This window comes from Tupaia chinensis, unplaced genomic scaffold (assembly GCF_000334495.1).
Source record: "Tupaia chinensis unplaced genomic scaffold, TupChi_1.0 Scaffold145407_1, whole genome shotgun sequence".
NCBI lineage: Eukaryota > Metazoa > Chordata > Mammalia > Scandentia > Tupaiidae > Tupaia > Tupaia belangeri.
This window is the reverse complement of record NW_006205268.1, coordinates 1,515,245-1,535,150: the sequence shown is the minus strand read 5'-3', so window position 1 is coordinate 1,535,150 and position 19,906 is coordinate 1,515,245. Positions and strand designations below refer to the sequence as shown.

Here is a 19,906-nt window from a genome sequence, read left to right as displayed (position 1 = left end):
ATGGATTTTTCCAATTATTTTATTTATAGAAGTTATTCTTTATAATATATACTATTCAAAACTCACTGAATTTCATTTAAAATTCAGCACATGTATAGCTCACTATATTATATAATTAAATGATATACACATGAGTAGCAATAAGAAAGAAAGGCCAATGTAAGAGAATTTATCTTTGTGATAATTATAATTGTGATTGCGATAATCAGTGTCATCCAAACAGGAGTCCAAGAATAAATGAAAAGCACACATGGTCTTTGATATCTCTGAATTATTCAAGAATAAGTAAACACATACATAAAATAGCTTATTAAATAAAAGACTACATTGTCATAGTTAAGAACATATATTCTGAAAGATAATAGAAATGCAAAATTACGTGAACATAATAATATGTATTCTTACAGATAATATAACATGGAGTACTTCTCATTCAGATGCTGATCTAAAATGTTCTTGACTATTCCATCCACGTGGATATAGTCATCTGGTTTGTGTCCAAGTTTGTATATTTAAAAGCTCATTCCAGTTAACAGATCTCCCCCTCCTTACACACACCAGAAAAGTTAAACTTTTACAGTGCTTATAACCATTTGGACCATGCTTTGAAATTTGCATAAAGGACTGATCTCTTGCAAAAAATTCGGTTAAGAATAAATTTTATTTTGCTTAGTGTTTCAAGACAAAAATGTTTTGAAAATATTCAAAATTATATAGTCTTTTGAAAATTGACTGTGTTAGCATTCTGTGTATTAGCATTAGTAACAGCAAAACACAAATAAGATTAAATATAAGTTCCACTTAGGTCACATCATTGTTCTTCAACTCTATATTCTGGTTTAAGATTATTTAAAAAAAAAAAAAAAACCTTGCTCTTAAAATTATTAAGATGAATTTATATATTTTGCAAATTTGTATTTACTTCAAAATTTGCTCTGAAAGTCTATTTAAATACATGTATAAGAATCCATGATTTATACCTGGGTAAGTGGCATAATTAAAGAAATAAAGCAACAATAAGAGGGCATAGGATTTTTATTTTTCTTCAGAAGTTTTTGTATTTTTCCCTCAAGGATAAGAAAATTTGCTATGAATAATAGGAGAATTTTTGCCGCCTTGATTTTTCAAAAACTGCTGCGAAGCACAGGAAGTTTCAAGCGTAAAATCAAGCTGTAGATAAATGTTCTTTGAACTTAAAATTTCAAATGACAAATTTCAGCCATATTATTAAAGCTATTCAACACAGTGGGTATTGCTATTGCTTTCAAATTTATCTAAAGATATGAGACAGGCAGAAAGCTCAATGCAAAAGGAATGACTTAATAAACTGGATCCATTTTGCAAATGACTGAAAAGAGTATGTGGTAATAGTGTGGGAACCAAATGAAAATTTTAAGTAGGTTTTCATAACATGATCTAGAAGAGTCATACACACATGCACACACACACATGCACACACACACACACACACGCACACCCTTTGCATTTAGCTAAAATCAGAAAGTTTTCTTTTCAAACTAGCATAAGAATGAAAAAGCAAATGTGTTTTCAGTTCAAGATCCAACTAATATTCACCTCCTGCTACATTTTTATTTTTTCCTTCCAATTTAAAGGTGAGATTTCCAATTCAAGGACTCAGAAGAAAGATACAAAAATAAGTAAACATTTTGAGCTGAAAATCAGGTTGATAAACTGAACACTGGTGAGATTTTTTTTGACTTTTGGTAGGAATTCATCACGTGATACTATATTAAAGGGGATCACGAGCAATGTCCCTTGTTGACAGGCAAAATGTATGTGTTATTCAGAGCCTAATGATTTAAGCTTATGGGTGGCTGATGTAAGCTATAGATGCTTTTCTAATATCAGTTCTAGCATTAATCATATTAGCCTGCTGTTGGATATTACAAAACTTTCTATGTTTTAAATATAAAATAATTTCGCCAGAGAACAGTATAAAGTAAAAATTCCCATCTTCCTTTCACCTAGAAATAACTTCTTTTTAGCATTTTTATGTGCTTCATTACATAAATATATAACTGAAAGGTTATAGATGTGTATTTATATATTCACTCTCTATATACATCTGTATATATTTCTCTGATTGTATATCCACATACATATGATATATAAATTGAGTCAATACTTTTATAATTATTAATTTAATTTAATTTATTATTGTTATTTTTCATTTGAACAGAGAGAGAGAAAGCGGGAAAGTCATAAAGCAAGTCGCCAGGTCCCGTTATTGAACCACGGTGGCCATGTGAGAGTCCAGTGCCTTAACCACGACGACACCTGCTGCCCTGGACTCGACATTTGCTAATTACAAAATACTGTGATCATTTTTTGGGGGGGAAGAATTGCTAATTACAAAATACTGTGATCATTTTTTTGGGGGGAAGAAGTTTCTGCTATGGGGTGCATACATTCACCAGAAAGAGAGAGACAGAGAGACAGGAAGTGAAAAATCACCCCCTGGGGGGACGGTCACACCACACTCCAGTCTCCATTTATTCTTCATTTTATTTTAAGTTGACCAGAGTAAGACAAACATACAGAGAGAAAGAAAGTGAAAAGGCCAGCCACTAGGTCTGGGACTCAAACCGTGGTTGGCCATGTGAGAGTGTCCAGTGCCTTAACCACCATGCTACCTGCTGACCCCAGTAATTGTATCAATTTTAAAAGAAAGTCGAATTGTGAATGATTCCAGAAATTGATCTCTGCAGATGAAATTGCTTTCTCAAATCTCTTGGCAAGGGAATTCAGACTTAGTTTGTACTGCGAAGTCAGTTCTCAGCCCTCTGCATAAAGAAGGAAGGTCGATACTGAAGGATTCACACATTGTACTTGATCGTAGGCTATATTCACTATGAACAACCACGTGACACCACTTTACACAGCCATTTTAAGCTACACCTACAGCAAGTTAATAATTCCACAAAGATAAATGTATTTTCCTTACAGCTATTTAAAAATAAGACAGAAATACTTCTTCTTCCAATTATTTTTAAAAAGTTGTTTCTGAGTAGGTACTGCCTACATTTACTGAGTGAACCAGTCAACTCCAATGATAGCATCTTTTAGTATTGACACTTAAAATAAAATTTCTCCCAGAAACAGAGTTCCATAAACGATGGATGTCGAAATAGGAACTGTCCAAGCAGTTGTTTTGCGGGGTGGTGGTGTTATTTTCCGATGTTTTTCAAGTGCTCTCAGATGGTGCGTGAAAATGAATGCCAAGAGAGGCTTTAAAAAGATACTGAGGACTAGTTTTAGTGCATAAGCAACTCTTGAATTCCAGTGCTTAAAAGTTTTGAGAAAGCTAATTTAAAGTTAAATGTTTACTAGCACCTCTCTGATTATATTTTAGAAACTATTGCGTGCGCGCGCGCGCACACACACACACACACACACACACACACACAATAAAAGCATTTATTTTTATCTTTCCTAGCTTGAAAAGTGCACATAAAATAGGAAATGCATTGTATAACATTATGTCCAGCAGTGATTTTATTTTTATTTGCCATTTGCCAGAATAGGGGATATTTACCAGGCGTGGAGAGAGCATGAGTGTATAGGGAGGACGAATTTCTGATTTTGAAAAGGTAGCTTTTGTATGAAAACTAAAAATTGTGTTCAATCAATTCTTTTACTAAGTCACACACAGTAACACTCGCCAGAGAGAGGGAAAGGGAGAGAAAGGGGAGATGATCATGCCACAATCCCTTCGCCTCCATTCTCCCCTAGGGATTCTGTGCACTCATGCACACACACTTGGTGTGCTTTTCAAGACAACAGTTCTGAAACTCGAACTAAATAGTTGTCCATGTGGAAGCCAGCTGCCTTAATGGCTTAAGCACCATGCCACCTGGCTGGCCCTGTGTATATACACAATTCCTTACGATAAATTTCTACATATATGTATTTGTATACACACACACACATGCTATAGAAATGCCATTGAGTTTTTAAATTTCAATTTCTTTTATATATCCAATCACATGTTACTTAGCTCACAAAGTGAACATTCAACACGTCTACATTTCTCATCAGTCCAGTTGAGAATACTATACACATTATCTTCAACAGATGATAATCCATTTCTTTGTTCCATAAATGTCTTGACTCTCCATTTTTCTCCTCAATGTCCTTCCTCAGACTCTACTCCTTCAACCACCATCTTCCCACACTGTATCTGGTATTTATAACTATTTACTATGTTTCTATATGGAGCTAAGCTACACTGTTAAGTGAATCTGTTAAATGGATCATGTAATATAAAATATGCAACTTTATGTAATTGCTAATTCTTAGCATTAGGCATATTTCCTGGAGGGTAATGGGAATAACAACACTGGGTGATTGTCATTATTACACATAGCTCTTACAAGGTATCACAGAGCTGTGATGAGAATGGTCAAACAGAAAGTTCGCACAAAGCATTTAAGACATTTTCTAAAAGGTGACTTTAATATTAGTTTTGCCTTCAAAATGATCTTTAAAACCATAATTCCTTTACATTTAAGACGGTTGCTGATTTGTAAACTGCTCCCTAAGCTTCAAATCACTTTCATTCACCTCAGTCTTTAATCATTCATTTCTGCCCTTTTTCCACTGTTTTAGCCTTTGGGGTTGTGATTATACTAAATTTTTGGAGGAGGTTATCTTTTTATTATTTTTTTCTGAGACTAAAGTATATGAGATTATAGGAAAATCACAAAGCAATCATCATTATTTTATTACAAATAAAATTCCTAGTTTGGTGTATAGCCCAGCAAATTACTTTTACTAATCACGTGCCCATAGGTGCCATGGTGCACTACAGTCTGTCTGGTCCCCTGCTTTGAAGATGGGTCATATTGTAAACGTTTTTCTGTGTCAGTTAACAAATTCTTAATGTCTATTTCAACTTATCAAAGTAATACACAGAATTGCTAAAAATCAGAGTGTAGAAATTCATAATCTCCAACTGCACTCTTCCCTTTCCCAGTCATCGAGAAAATCACATTTTAACTTTTTTCTGCTACAATTCTTATTTTTCTAAAAAACATACAAACACATACGCACAGAGGAATATAAATTAAATAATTAAATATTAGAATAGTCCTTTAATTATCAATTAGAACAGTATTTGTTGACTTAAAGCCCCCACACCGCCTGCTTCTTCTCATCCAACTGCCATTTCCCTTCTTTTGCATCAATGAAACACTAGTGCAGGAGGACGCGTCTGCTCCCGAGTGCAGATCAAGCATGGAGCACTTCTGGCTCTCCATTTCCTTAGACCACGGCATTAACGCATTTATACTTTCTCTTACGTCTCCTCTGCTTTCTTCCACCCAGCTTCTAGTGTCTGTATATTGTGGATCAGTGCTGATGATTTGGAAATTCAGTCTTTTTTTAAAAATATTTATTTATTTATCAAATTTTATTTTATTTTTATTTTTTGGAGAGGTTTTTGCTATAGGGAGCATGCACTCACCAGAAAGAGAGAGACAGACGGTCAGAAAGAGAGAAATCACCTCCCAGGGGAATGGCCACACCATAGTCCCTTCTCTATTCTCTTCTCTCGGGATCTTGGGCATGCACACACATGTGCCCAGCTTGAGTTTAAGCAACTGGGTTCGGGAGTCGAACTGTGGTAAATTACATGGGAGTCCAGCAATGTAGCTATTACGCCATCTGCTGGTCCCTCTTTTTTTTTTTTTTTTGGAGAGGTTTGTGCTATAGGGCGCGTGCACTCGTCAGAAAGACAGAAAGAGACAGAGAGACAGAAAACAAGAAATCACACCCTAGGAGGGATGGCCATGCTGCAATTCCTTCTCCTCCATTCTCTTCTAGGGATCTTGGGCATGCACGCACACACGCCCGGCATGAGTTTAAGCCACTGGGTCTGGGACTCCAACAATGGTTGACTACAAGGGAGTCCAGCGACATAGCCATTATGCTAACTGCTGGTCCCTTCATTCATTTATTTTAATTTGACCAGAAGGTGACACAGAGAGAGAGGAAGTGAGAAAGTAAGAAATCAAGCCACCAGGTCAAGGACTCGAACTACAGTCGGCCATGTGGGAGTGTCCAGCGCCTTAAACACCCTGCTACCTGCTGGTCCCCTCAATCTTTTTTATATGTACTCCCTGATGATTAATTTTGTGTGTCGAGGAGCCTGAGCCAAGAGACTCAGAAAAGCTGACCCTCAAAAACTAATTTTCTTAAGCAATGCAATTTTTCCTTTTATGATTATTTTCATGTTGCTTCCTATCCTCTGTTTTTTTCTGATCTTTATTTAGAATTGCTATCTCCATGGGTAGCTAGATCTCATATATCTTCCATGTAGTATATATGTGTGTGTGTGTGTGTGTGTGTGTATTACTAACATCATTTATTTCATCTTTGGTCTGTACTTTTTAAAATTCATATTATAATTATTTATTGGCACTCCTCATTTTAAAAGTTAACACACAAATATACAAATGCACACACAGACACACACACATACCAAATACATATTAATTTCATTCTTTTACTCCAAATGTTCCCTTTGTAAAGAACCATATCTTTATTTTATGGACCATGGGTTTTCTTGATCCTTTTTGAATATCCTAATTAGTTTGAGTCTGTGATTTCCCAAACGTGTGTGTTCCTTCAACATTGCTTTTCCATTGTAGAACTTGAGTTTTTGCTCTTCCTGTCATGGGCTTTCCCCAAATACCTGATGATTCTGGTGAGCGCACGTGTCCTATAGCAAAAACTGAAGGGAAAAAAGAATGGTTTAATGATATGATTCAGCAATTAATTCTTAAGTGCTTTATATCTGAAATGATATTATGACTATATTATTTACATGCGTGATTCGCTCATATACACTGCCCAAAATGAGTGTAAGAAAATTTTTTGTGTTTCTTTAGCTGAAATAACTTTACGTACAAAACACACTACTTTTGCTATATCTTTCTTACTAGAGATGTAAAATACTATTTCCTCCTTTTAGCAGCGGTTTATTTTCATGTTACACCGATTCTGCCCTCAAGAACATACCACCCTTCATAGTGGCCACACAGTCATTCGATTATGTGTAAGGCATTATTAGGCAAACGAAGATGAGCTCCAACTCTACCTGAGTAACGGTATAATACAAATTTCTGTCTTTTCAGAGTCGCTGAATGTCCAAGAATGTTCGACATTCTACGCCACTCTCCTCTCCTGGGGAGCCCATTTGTGTTCTTCCTGGCTTGATTTTTGCCATTTGAGTAAGAGGAATACCATTTTACAGGGTTCGGAATTCCTCTTAATAGCCTAATGTGAGTTGAGAACTCCCTGGTCTTGGTAAAAGACCCAAAGCTATTTATCATGTGGAAATATTTCACCTTCTTTTTAAGAAAATAGAAATTCATTTTGAAAAGGCCCATGCCTCCCCTGAGGTAGGCTGAGGAAGAGCAAAGTACAAGACCATTTGCATTGCTCAGGAGCAACAAAAGCTGACGTGTTGGGATGTATTATACACCGTGTTACAGAAAAGTATATTATATTCACCCAGTGCTCTCTTTCATTTTTCATTTTCTCCTTGAATCTTACATGCATGGTTACATATGAGGGACATCCTAATTATTTTCTGGGATACTCATATTTTGCAACCTCAGCTCACCCGGGTCTTAGTCTATCATTTGAAAGTGTCCAAATGTATTAATGGGTGCTTCTGTAAAACTCAGAGAGGTCCCGGTGCCATGGAATTGGCAGAAAAAATATGGGCAATGAAAGTTTAAATAATTATTTTACTATGTTTTCAAATGTGTATAATATTTTTCACAAAGCCAGGTTTTAGGTAACAAAATATTTCCAGGCAATAATCTATCTTTCTATAGATGTCAGTAATGGATTTTTTTTTTTGTTTTTGAGAGGTTTTCGATACAGGGCGTGTGCGCTCACCAGACAGACAGAGAGAGACGTAGAGACAGAAAGTGAGAAATCTCCCCCCTGGGGGGATGGTCACGCCGCAATCCCTTCTCCTCCTTTCTCCTCTCGGGATTTTGGGCATGCATGCACACGTGCCCGGCATGAGTTCTAAGCCACCAGGTCCGGGACACGAACTGCAGTTGACTACGTGGGAATCCAGTGACATAGCCATTAGGCCAACTGCTGGTTCCCTGGAGTCTCTATTTTGAGTAAAAGTGAAATTTATGTATGTTTTCAGACAATTTGTCTATTTTTTTTTTTGGAGAGGTTTTCGCTATAGGGCACGTGCACTCTCCAGACAGACAGAGACACAGAGACAGAAAGCGAGAAATCACCCCCCAAGGGGGATGGTCACGCCGCAATCCCTTCTCCTCCATTCTCCTCTCAGGATCTTGGGCATGCACGCACGCACACACGCCCGGCATGAGTTTTAAGCCACTGGATCCGGGACGTGAACCACAGATGACTCCATGGGAGTCCAGCGATATAGCCATTATGCTAAATGCTGGTTCCCTACTTTTTAGAATACTAGATAAATTCAGTATGATTTAATCTACACTTAAATGTCAAAAATAATTATATATTAATAATAATTATACATAATCACAGTTATATACATTTGTTAGTTATTATCTATAGTTTTTCCATTTTATAACTTTTATTTTTTATTTATTTACTTTTTGGAGAGTTTTTTACTATAGGGAGTGTGCGCTCACCTGGCACGTGCACTTACCAGAAAGACCAAGAGAGATAGACAGAAAGCAAGAAATCACCCCCAACAGGGGGATGGCCACGCTGTAATCCCTTCTCCTCCATTCTGCTGGTGGGATTTTGAGCACACACGCATATGCTCCTGGTATGAGTTTAAGCCACTGGGTCCGGGACTCGAATCACAGTCAGCTACATGGGAGTCCAGCTAAATAGCCATTACACCAACTGCTGGCACCCTTTATAACTTTTATTATTATTATTATTTGTTTTGAGAGATTTGGGTGTATGTTGGCCCCTATTACTTCTATTATTAACCCTTCCTAAATACTATTATGTCACATACCTTACAGGCTTTACTTAAATTTTCAGACATACCAGTGATATGCTATAATAGTAAATATAACAGTAAAATAATTTAAACTGAAGACTTGTAGTTAAAATGCAAAATATAATTTTTTGAAGCTGTTGGTCCTAGACTAATTGCTTTGAATATGTATTCAATAATTCTTGTAAAGGAAATGAATCTAAATATTAACTCTAAATCTATAACTGAATCTAGTTTCTATTCATCTTAATTATTATAGTCCTTTCTATTCATATTTTTTCTTCTTCTATTTTCTAGTTTTTACTTTTCTATTTCTAATTTCTTTTTGTTTGACAATAGAAAGTGTCTTGTTACATAAAGTCAAAAATATATAAGATATAAATATATGTAAAATTTCAAAATAAAAGCAAATTTAAATAAAACTTCTGTACCCTTTGACACATACAAAATATTCTTAACTTATTTATAAATAAAAGTAATTATCTCAGTAATAGAAGCTTTTCATGTATTTGACACATTCTTTTCCCTTTTTTTTTGAGGGTTTTTGCTATAGGGTGTGTGTGCTTGCCAGAAAGAGAGACAGAGAGACAGAAAGTGAGAAGTCACCCCCCCCCAGGGGGGATGGCAACGCTGTAATTCCTTCTCCTCCATTCTGCTGTTAGGATCTTGGGCATGCACACACATGTGCCCAGTGTGAGTTTAAGCCACAGGATCCAGGACTCGAATTTTGGTCGACTACATTGGAGTCCAGCGACATAGCCATTACGCCAACAACTTGCCCCATATTTGATACATTCTTTTTTCTTAACTGTAGTATAGATTAAGTGATTCATAAATTAAGCTATTGGGTCTGTGATGTTTCCTCTCTATTTGTTGTCAATTATCACTTAGTGAAATACTCCCAAAACATTTTATTTCCTTTTTTGGAGAGGTTTTTGCTATAGGGTGCATACGCAATAGCCAGACAGACAGAGAGAGACATAGAGACAGAAAGCGAGAAATCACCCCCCAGTGGGGATGGTCACGCCGCAATCCCTTTTCCTCCATTCTCCTCTCAGGATCTTGGGCATGCATGCACATGTGCCCGGCGTGAGTTTAAGTCACTGGGTCCGGGACTCGAACCGCTGTTGACTACATGGGAGTCCAGCAACATAGCCATTACGCTAACTGTTGGTCCCCTAAAACATTTTATTTACCAAGAAATTAAGAAGAGGAATAATTCTGGATCTCAGGACACCATGTGATGAAGATGAAAGTAGCAAGGGTTGAAACTGTGATTCTTTAATTGAGACGTATAATACTTCCTTTCATCCCTAAGATATTTATCAGAACAGAAAATTTTGGTCTTATGTTTCCTGCATTTATTTCTTCCTAATAGTAAATAAAGAAAATGAAGAAAATCATTGCTGTGATTCAAAAACATGATCATTTTTCATGGAATTATTTTAATAAACCAAAGAGTGTTTTAAAGTATACTGACAAGTACAAAGTCATCTCAAGTGTTTGTACACTTTACAGTGAAGTATGGGTGGTTCAAAAAACTGGGAGATTGGTATTATTTTTGCGTATTGCTTGTTCAAAGTGAGACAACTTTAGAGAGCAATATTCATTGTATTGGTTTTGCTATCCCTTCTCCAAATCTGGCTCAATAATCAACAGAAAGTAAAAACAAAAAGCAAAAACAACGACAACAAAAAAACAAGAACAAAAAACTACAGAAAGGTCTTTGATACAAATTCATAGAATTATCTAAAGATAGCTAAGTAAAATTTAACTGTACGAGTAAATAGATCCAGCATTGATCTCTGTTTCACTATTCTATTTATTATATTAATATTTGCTACCAGAAAGGTAAATAAAAAGGCAGAGTAGACTGTCTCAAAGAGAGAACAATTTCTCCCACCGTTTTTTGTTTGTTTTTCCTCAACTAAAACAGCACAATATGTTCTTCTGGCTATCAGAATCTGACTATACCTATACAACATTGGAGAATACCTACAGTAACTTAGGAATAAAAAATCTGCATAACTGTAGGAAATTGCATATTTTCTTACTTTTCAGGGAATAAAAAAAATCGTGGATATTAATAGGCATTCCAATCCAAGGATATCAAGATATTCTGAACTAAAAAAATCAGAGGATTTTTTTGTTTTGTTTTGTTTTTAAAGCCATAGAAAAGGCACTTGGAAGGTGTAGAAACAAGAATTAAAAAAAAATATGATTAGTATAAAAGTTATATTGCAAATTTTAAGTAGAAAGACATAAATTAAACTTCAATATTCCAAAAGAACACAGTTTGATTAAATACTTAGCTAGGTTTCTATTAAAACTTCACAAAGTTTTGAATTTTTTTTAATGAAAGTTTTATTTTATTTCAGTTTGGGTTAATGGTGGATGGCCCACCAAGGAAACACCTGGAGAAGAGAGAAAAAGTATTTGGTGCAGGGTCGCCTGTGTGTCTGGCATACTCAGGTAGGTCTCTAGATTTGAACTGGGAGCCTTTCCATGTGGGAGTGCCTACAGAGTGTCCTGTTTGCTACTGTGTCACCATCTGGCACCAACCTTTATGTGTTTTAGAGTTCACCAAAATTCATGAAATGAGTGTTAAAGTCACTTTAATGTATTTTCATTGTTGCAGAATGATGCTAGTATGCTTTTAAGAATTTTGATGAGAAAGGAAGGAAAGAAGGAAGGGAGAGGGAAAAAAAAAAGCAGATATGGAGGGAAAAAAGGAGAGTGGGAAAGAGGAAGTGAGAGAGAAATTAAAAAAAGAAAGGAAGCAGACCATAGGTGAAATAGTATAGAAAAGGAAATTGAGAGAAAGGAGAGAGAGAGAGAAGAAGGGAAGGAAGGAAGGAAGGAAAGAAGGAAAGGAGGAAGGGAACAAAGACAAAAGTCAAGCCATCAGATTATCAAATTGTGTAAGAATATACAATATTAAGTAGAAAGACATAAATTAAACTTCAATATTCCAAAAGAACACAGTTTGATTAAATACTTAGCTAGGTTTCTATTAAAACTTCACAAAGTTTTGAATTTTTTTTAATGAAAGTTTTATTTTATTTCAGTTTGGGTTAATGGTGGATGGCCCACCAAGGAAACACCTGGAGAAGAGAGAAAAAGTATTTGGTGCAGGGTCGCCTGTGTGTCTGGCATACTCAGGTAGGTCTCTAGATTTGAACTGGGAGCCTTTCCATGTGGGAGTGCCTACAGAGTGTCCTGTTTGCTACTGTGTCACCATCTGGCACCAACCTTTATGTGTTTTAGAGTTCACCAAAATTCATGAAATGAGTGTTAAAGTCACTTTAATGTATTTTCATTGTTGCAGAATGATGCTAGTAAGCTTTTAAGAATTTTGATGAGAAAGGAAGGAAAGAAGGAAGGGAGAGGGAAAAAAAAAGCAGATATGGAGGGAAAAAAGGAGAGTGGGAAAGAGGAAGTGAGAGAGAAATTAAAAAAAGAAAGGAAGCAGACCATAGGTGAAATAGTATAGAAAAGGAAATTGAGAGAAAGGAGAGAGAGAGAGAAGAAGGGAAGGAAGGAAGGAAGGAAAGAAGGAAAGGAGGAAGGGAACAAAGACAAAAGTCAAGCCATCAGATTATCAAATTGTGTAAGAATATACAATATTCTTTAACAAATGAAAATAATTAACAAGCACATTATTTATGCAATTAAGTTTTGAAAAACAAAATATATAGTCTCCATAGCAGTTATTCAATTTCTTAGTAAATCCCTCCTATAAGACAGCTTATTCAATTATTGTGAAAGTGATTAAGTTCTGTAGTACCAGGGGACCTTCTTCATTTGAAGCAGTTAGGCAGATGCAATGATGTGGTTTTATTTTTAGGATAAAATAAAATATTTTTCTTGTTCTTTTTTTATTGACATACAACAATTATATATATCTCTGGGGTACAATGTGATTTTTCAGTACAAGAATGCAACGTGTAATGCTTAAATTAAGCCAATTAGTATATCCATTATAGCAACTCTCTGCCATTACTGAATTATGTTGAGAACACTCAAAAATCCTCTTTTTTAGTTACTCTGAGATATACACTAAATTGTTGTTAACTCTACTTACCCTGCTGTATTTTATACCACTAGATACTTTTTAATCAGATCTGCTCTGTGCTTTTGGGTGTGTTTTCTTTTTTTCTTCTTTTTTTTTTCTTTTTTTTTGTCCTTAAGAGATATTTTTGCTATAGGATGTGTGCACTTGCTGGAAAGACAAAGAGAGATAGAGAGACCAAAAATGAAAAATCACCCCCATGGGGGGTTGGTCATGCCACAATCCCTTCTCTATTCTCCTGTCAGGATTTTGGGCAAGCATGCACACGTGCCTGGCATGAGTTTAAAACCACCAGGTCAGGGACTAGAACTGTAGTCAGCTATGTGGGAGTTCAACAATGTAACAATTATGCTATATTCTGGTTCCTGGGTATGTTTTCTGATCAAATCAACATTTATTAATCTCTTGACTAGGAGTGGAAAGCATCATTTGCTTATCAGGAGTCTTCGGGTGGTATACATATTGCCTTCTTGTACCACCCCACCCTCCATTGCCCTCCTCTGAACTTAAAAAGGAAAAGATTATTTGCTCAAAAGGAATGATTGCAAATATGCTAAGATTTAGAATGTATTTATGATTTCTAAACTGCTGGCTTGATTTTGCAGAACTTGCACCAGAATGCGACCCTAAGGAGTACAGATAAAAAAAAACAATTTCCCTTTTTTTCCACTGAAATTTATTCTGAATACTACCAATCATATTGGTTGCTTAATTTCACTCTTAAATGGGTGCCCTTAGTTAAAGGACGTATGTTCAATCAATTCAGAATATCTGATAATGGAACAATTAGGAATATTTTGATAATGAATCTGTTTAATTCTAGCTTCTTTCTGGTTGATGTACCATTTCTCCCCCTCCTACAGTTTTTATCTTGCCATCGTTTGTTTCAGATATTTAAATATGTTGGTCTAACTCCAGAGGTAAAAAGCTCTTTCGGTTTTGATTTAATTAATTAATTAATTAATTTTGTATTTTTCTCCTGAAGGAAGAAGGGATTAGACATAATTAGGTTGCATAGTACTGAACGATTTCCATGTTCCCACTGTATCACATCCAGGCCACATGGTTCATGCTCAGTAATTGTTTAATGAACTAATGAGTTAATAAAGGAATGAAGTTATGCTCATTTAATTGGAAAATCTTTAACACATTTTTTCACTTGCTCTTTAGCTTTAGCATACAGGGAGTACACAAGAAATGAAGTAATATTTATGCTCATAAGCCTGAAATTTTGGGGGTCAGAGTCTGAAATCCATCACTTATTACCTGGATGTTATGGTATAAATTACAATGTTTTGGGGGACCTCCGAATCTTTATATGGAAATGTGGGTTATAATTTTTATATCATACATTTGGGAAGACACCATAGAGAATTTAAGCTTCATAATGTTTATTTCCCTTCACTTTCTCCCTTTACATCCAAATGAGCTAAATATAGAAACATTTGCTTCCATTTATAGTAATTTAATTAATGTATAATTAGGTTCAAATAATGTTTTGCTATAGATTGCCTTAAAGAGACAGAGAGAACAAGTGAGAGAGAGAAAGTACGAAAACACCTCCCCACCAAGGGAGATGGCCATGCTGCAATTCCTTATTCTCGACGTTCTAGGTGTTCGGAGGAGGCATGCACACACATGTGCCCACTATGTCTTTTCAGTTGGAGGGTCCAGGACAAGAACCATATATTTGGCCATGTGGGCTCCAGCCACCTTAACCTGTATGCTACCAACTGGCCTCATTCTTCCACGTTTTGCCAGGCAATTTTCTAATTTTCTTTGTATGTTTAAAACCATTCTGAGGACCAGCAGATGGCAAAACGATTACATCGCTGAACTCCCACAGAGTCAATTGCAGTTCAAATCCCAGACCCAGTGCTTGAAACTCACACCAGACATGTATGACCAAGATCCAGAGAGGAGAAGTGGAGGAGGTGAGATTGTGGCATGGCCATGCCCCCTGGGAGGGTAATTTCTCGTTTTCTGTTTCTCTGTCTCTCCAGTGAACGCACATGCCCTATAGCAAAAATCTCAAAAAAAAAAAAAAAAGAAAAAAGAAAAGAAAAAGAAACAAATACTGTTTTGGTATTCAGAACAACTTTACTATTTCATGCTTATTTCATAATTAGATAAATTGAGGCATAAGCAGGCCGACTGTTCTCCAAATACCTGAAGGAGAAAGATGCTGAGCTGAGGTTCAAACAGTCTAACCCTGTGTGTTATTGGGACCAGCTCTTAAACCAAATCACTCCACTTTTAATTTATTGATACAACGCCATTTTAAAATGTAACCTTTGAAGCCCCATCTGTCTTGAGAAACATAGCCACATATAACCTATCTCATTGGTCAGAGAACTGGACTAGCAGGGTACAAACTACCAAAGAACCAGCTTCTTGACACCAAGTTTTTGAACAAAACCAGATTTGTATTATTATGAAAGCTTTAATAAGAACATTTTCATTAAAAAACACTTTTGGCAGGGCCAGCAGGTGGCGTGGTGGTTAAAGCGCTGGACATTCCCACAGGGCCAACCCTGGTTGGAGTGACTGACCTAGTGGCTTGCTTTCTCACTTTTCCTCTCTCTCTCTCTCTGTGTGTCTCTCTCTGGTCAAACTAAAATAAATGAATGGGACCAGCATTTAGTGTAATGGCTATGTCGCTGGACTCCCAGGTAGTCAACCACGGTTTGAGTGTCGGACCTGGTGGCTTAAATTCACGCCTGGCATGTGTGCGTGTGTGCCCAAGATCCTGAGAAGAGAATGGAGGAGAAGGGATTGCAGCGTGGCCATCGCCCCTGGGGGGGGTGATTTCTCGCTTTCTGTCTCTTTGTCTCTCTTCATCTTTCTGGCAAGTGCACCCGCCCTATAGCAAAAAGCTCTCCAAGAAAAAAAAATAAATGAATTAATGAATAAAATTAAATAATTCTTTAAACAAATAAACCAAAAACAAAAGCCACTTCTGGCTGCCCATTAGTAATTGTATTATAGCAACCACTAGAAACGAGAAATTTGCTCTTAAGAAGATAGGAATCCAGTGCTGAACTATACGGTTCATAACAAGAAAGGTATTTATTCAAAACATGATTTCTTTTTATAGTTTGTGTCTCTCAAATCACACTTTCCTATGGAAATTTCAGATAAGCACTCATTATGTAATTAAGACGCTTGTTCTATTTCTTCATTCTTTTAATAAAATAAAATGATACTATGTTTATAGTTAGAAATTATCTTGTTAGTACACTATGGGTTTAATGATATATTTAGAATTATTAATAGCTAGAAACAGTGAACTATATTCATATTAATAAGAATATAATTTACTTCAGCATCAATAAAATCTTTCAACCAAAATATTTTTTCTAAAGTTGTACACATTGTTTATACCACAATTTATTTTGAAAGGCACAAAACACATTATATTAAAAACACACTGGAGTAATTCTGTTTTATTAGAGAAGTAGTGTTTAAGATGTCTACTTTGTCACAAAGAACTAGTAGTCACACAAATAGATACAGGACTGAGGGTGAAGATCTTTTTGTGTGTATATATGTCTTTTGTGAGAGAGACAGAGAGGACGAGAAAGTAGTTGTATTTTCTTGTGCTCACACCACCACACTTTTGTAAAATGAATAAAAAGCCAAGTAGGTGTATATATTATAAAATTATATTCTTAAGAACACATCTGAAATTATAGTGTCTGCTTATTTTCAAGGGTGGTTTGAAGGTGACCCATTTTCTGTAGCATCTATTACTGTGGGGATTGCTTTGTGTGGTAAAGCATGAAGCCACCTCACTGAAGTCTTTTATTTCCCTTTACCACTCTATAGTAACTACTTTAAAGGGATTTTGAAAGTATAATATCACAAACGCAGAAAAAATAAATCCGAGAACTTAAACAGCTCGCTTGCTTTGTACTATGAGTCAAGTTGTTCCCTCTCACATTTACGGTTAGGAATTCATATTGCTTCATCTTATATTCTCTGTAGTATCAGAAATAGTATCTGCTTTGTGTACTATTTTATGTATTACAGATTCATTTTTTGTCTAATAGTATGAAAAATGAATGATTTTAATGCTAAATGTTGATGTGCTAATCCAAAATAGTAAACATTCTGTGTAAAAAATGCAGCACATTACATATTGTTTCTAAATACAGGTTAGCTCGAGATGGTTGCTTTAAAGCTCTCATTATAAACGCATTAGGGAAGGAATTATTCTCAAGGTTTACTTATTTTCCACTAGGGCTAATAGGATTCCCAAGAAACCTTCAAAGGGATAATAGTTCCATTTTGACTTTAAAAGGGGAAAAAAGTAGAAAGAAAGAAAGCAGAAAAATAAAAAAATAAAAGCTGTCACAGGTGCTATAACTTGAACTTGGACTGCATTTAGCAAATACGTAATACTATTGGATGCCTGACTGAAATAAATTGATTTCAGGCTATTGCATTTTTAAAGGTCAAAGATTTTTTTAAAAAACACAAAGGTATGCAGGATTATGAAAGCAGGTGCTTAATGTGACATTGATTGAAGCCTTAAAGGGTGAATGAATCCTTTAGTATTTGGTTGCCTTTCAGAAGAAACGGAATTTCTTTGTGACTAATGTTCTCCTAATAATTCATGGAAACCGTAAAATTGTATATGTATATGATTTTAGCACATTTTCCTCAAATCGCTGCATGGATGTTATTTATTGATTGGATAGTTGCATTATTTCCTGGATTCAAAAAATGACTTACTGATCTCCTACTATTTTTTGTTTGTTTGTTTGTTTGTTTTTTTAGGATTTTTGTCTCTCTATTCTTATTGGTTACTGATTAAGTTATGGCAAAATTTCTGAGACTAATCAGGTCCAATAAGACTTCACTATATTATTCTAAAGCATAAAACTTGGGAATGTTTAACAGAAAATTTATTCCAAATCAAGCCTCAATTGTCAGTGATGACTAAAGTGCAACATAAGGGGTGCTAGGCGGGATTCCCCAAAATCTCTCTCCCTTTTCATATGCATTCCCTGCATAGTTCTTAGGACTGAAGACCATGCATTTCCCCTCTATAGTTATGGCACAGATGGCCTTAAACAATAACACGATTATTTGGGTGGGTTTGACCTAATCACGTGGAGCCTTTAAACCAGAAAATTTTTCTCAGTGCCAGAATTCAGAGACACCTACTTCAGCTGGTTTACAAGAAAGAAAACACCCACATCATAAACTGCTGATGCTGAGAATCGAACTCTAGGAGTGGAGGGTAGATCCCAGCTCATAGTATGCAGTCAAAAGGGGACCTAGATCTAGCAAAGGAATGCAAATTTATTCTAAACTTGGAAGGGATGTCTTCCTTAAAAGTCTCAAGAGAGACACACCACCCTGTTCACACTTTGGCTTCAATCTTGGAAGACCTAGGGTAAAAGTTCTCAGTCATGCAGAGCTAGACTTCTGCCTGCAAAACCATCCATTAATAAATAGGTGTTGCTTTAGCAAATCTGTGGGAATATGCCATAGAATACTTGCATTGTATATGTAGATAACTGCAGAAATTAAAGAAAAAAAAATTAGAGATTTTTGCCTTAGGGAGTGTGTGCTCACTGGAGAGAGAGAGAGAGAGGGAATGTGGGAAATCACCCCTCAAGGAGGATGGCCATGCCACATCCCTTCTCCTCTATTATTCTCCTGGAACCTTCAGCATGCACACACATGTGCCCAGGGTGAGTTTTAAGCCACCAGGTCCCGGACTTTAACCTTAGTAGGCCATGTGGGAGTCCAGGGACATAACCACTATGCCATCTGCTAGTTCCACGGAAATCAAATACTGATGTTACTTTACTATTTAAAAATTAAATTATGCCCTCAGGTTAAAAAGACAATTTTGATTTCTTGGTTATATGCTACAATTTTGTCATATTATTTCGTTTGTTTGCTTGATGGATTTTCCCTGCTGCTAGCCCTTCTCCACTAAGTCTGGTTGACACCTCTGCCCCTTTATTTGTGTCAGTGTCCTGGTACCAAGCCACACTGCAAAGTCAGCAATATTGCTAATTACCTCACTTTGTTCCTTTAGCTATAGTTTGGGCAAGGGTCTCAGGTCTGCCCAGAGAAGACTCCCACCTTTCTAATCAAAGGAGTAGCTGTTTTTCCACTGGAATGATCCTATGACACCTTCTACCCTGGTTAGTATAATATAGTCTACACATGAAAAGAGATTGAGATGAGAGAAAAAAAGGAGAGTAGGGAAGTAGTTCTGATGATACCATATCAATTCCAGACTACATTCTTGACTTTTCCAAAAATAATAAGCCCATCAATCTTCTACTCTGAATTTGTATTGTCAGTCTGGAAAACAATCAAACCAAACTAATCAAAAAATACCTGCATAAGTCACCCAAAACCCTTATTGCCTACTTTTGTTTTTCTACACGGACATGTATTGAATGCTGATTGTATTCGAGTTCTGCAGATGGTGGGAGAATCCCATCAGTAATGACCAGTATCAATGTGGTAGACAGTCTGCTGTTCTACATCAGTCAGTAAAGAAGTGCAGCAGATTTTATTATCGCTAGTGCTTTTGTTTTGTTTGTTTCAACGATATATAAGGAGTGTGTATTCCTGGAGTGAAACCAACACAGAGAAAGAGAGAGGGAAAGTGAGAAGTCAGCCCACCCAACGGGGAGGGCCACACCACAATCCCTCAATCCTTCTCCTCCATTTTCCTCTCAGTATTTTGGGTATGCAAGCCTATAGGTGTGGTGTATTTTGCGAGCCGCTGGCTGGGTCTGGGACTCAAATCATATAGCTGACCCTGTGGGATCCAGCCACCTTTTTTTTTTTTTTTTTTTTTTTGGGGG

General features: G+C 36.2%; 1 protein-coding gene across 1 annotated transcript in view; it reads right to left on the bottom strand.

Annotated features, from left to right (window-relative positions):
• LOC102487013 (cadherin-12) overlaps positions 1-19,906 on the bottom strand; it is a gene marked incomplete at its 3' end in the record, with an annotated part of 226,616 nt that overhangs the window by 140,010 nt on the left and 66,700 nt on the right. The gene's annotated exons all lie outside the window — the stretch shown is intronic.